This window comes from Cryptomeria japonica, chromosome 3, assembly GCF_030272615.1.
Source record: "Cryptomeria japonica chromosome 3, Sugi_1.0, whole genome shotgun sequence".
NCBI classification, from domain to species: Eukaryota; Viridiplantae; Streptophyta; class Pinopsida; order Cupressales; family Cupressaceae; genus Cryptomeria; species Cryptomeria japonica.
Genome location: NC_081407.1, coordinates 789,300,372 through 789,302,139, shown reverse-complemented (window position 1 = coordinate 789,302,139; position 1,768 = coordinate 789,300,372).

Sequence of the window (1,768 nt, the reverse complement as noted above, 5' to 3'; positions counted from 1 at the left end):
GCGGAATTCGCCAGTCTCCATCATCACACGCCCATTCAAGGCGATTTCACAAGCTTGAACAATCTTTTGGAATTCGCGCCCGAGGGCTCGACTGACCATACGGATCACCGGCTCCTTCGCTCAACATTAACATCTCACGGACTAATCGCGGGCTCGCTCGAAAGGACGCGAGAGGCTCTGCGTGGAACTCAACAGGGCGAAGACGGAAAGGCTCAAAAGAGGAAGGGGGACCCTGTCGGCAACAGGGAGAGTGTGCAACGCACAACAGGTTCCTATTTAAATCCTTTGCAAGGCACAATATTGGTCACCATGTTACTGAATTCTAAAGAAAAAAGCACATTTACAGTTCAATGTATTCCCCACTTTTGATTTGTGTATGTTTGTATTTCATCTCTAAGTGTCTCCCTTTTTATATGTTTAAAGTATCGCCTTGTCTTGTTTATTGTCTTTACCCAATACTAATTCCGAAACCGCAAACTAAAATTTCTATTTATACCCAAAATTGTTTCATTGAAAACAACTCATGGCATTCTAGAGAGTCGGATTTTTTAAATACTGGAAGATCCAATTTTTAGCAGATTTAATCACTACTGCAAACCAGGTTCCATACCCATAATAATCACGAACATGTACAGTAACACATACAAAAATGAGGAATGTCCATTTTCTACCAACAAATCTGCTACAATAAAGAACTGCAGACAGCAAAATTCTAACTTAAGTCGCAACATCAAACAACCAAAGACACCTTAAAGAAAATTTAACACATTTACAATATATACTAGTTGTCAATGCTATGAATACTATAATGATGGATAATGTTGAATAATGTTGAATAATACTTCAAACAGTGTTAAAATCTTATTCTTTTCCTTACGTTTTCAAAAAAAAGTTGTGTACAAAACATGATATTTTTATTTGTGCATATTTGAATTCAACAGTATTAGTATCCTAAAAGACTAACATTACTTTTCTTATGTTTTCCAATGAATCTCAAATGCAAAAGGTGTTCTTTTCTTTGTACATACCTGTATTCCTTAAATGTTATTGTTGATTCTAAATAGCATTCGATTTATATCTATATCAATCTTCATCAACTTCAAAATTACCGTACTTGGTTCCTTCTATGTTCAATATGAAACTCTCACTAATTTGTGCGTACAACTCTGCATGCCATATTCTTGAATCTGAACAACAAATAGATTTTGTTTTATTATCTCATGATACAAATAAAGAAAACTATACGCAAATACACGTTGAACTTGATGCATATCTACATATGAAGGAAGCTATTCTACAGAAACAAAGTGCACTAGAAAAATACCTATGGATAACCACATTACAAATTGAGCCCCAGCTCAATATAAAACTCTCACTAATCTGTGTGTATAACTCTGCACGCCATATTCTTGAATCTGAACATCAAATATATGGAGTTTTATTATTTCATGATACAAAGAAAGTCAATAATACGCTAATACACTTTGAACTTGATGCACATTTACATATGAAGGAAGCTATTCTACGGAAATAAAGTGGACTAGAAAAAAACCTATGGATAACCACATAACAAGTTAAGCCCCAACTCCAGTTCTAGTACCAACTGCACCACAATTGATACCACCCAACTATATAAAGTAAGTTAGATTAAAGTATAAATATATGATACATAAGATTTCATATATTTCATTATACAACAGAAAATAAAGATTAAAAATATAGAAATATACGATCTACCAATGGCAAAACACCTCTAATGGAACCACAT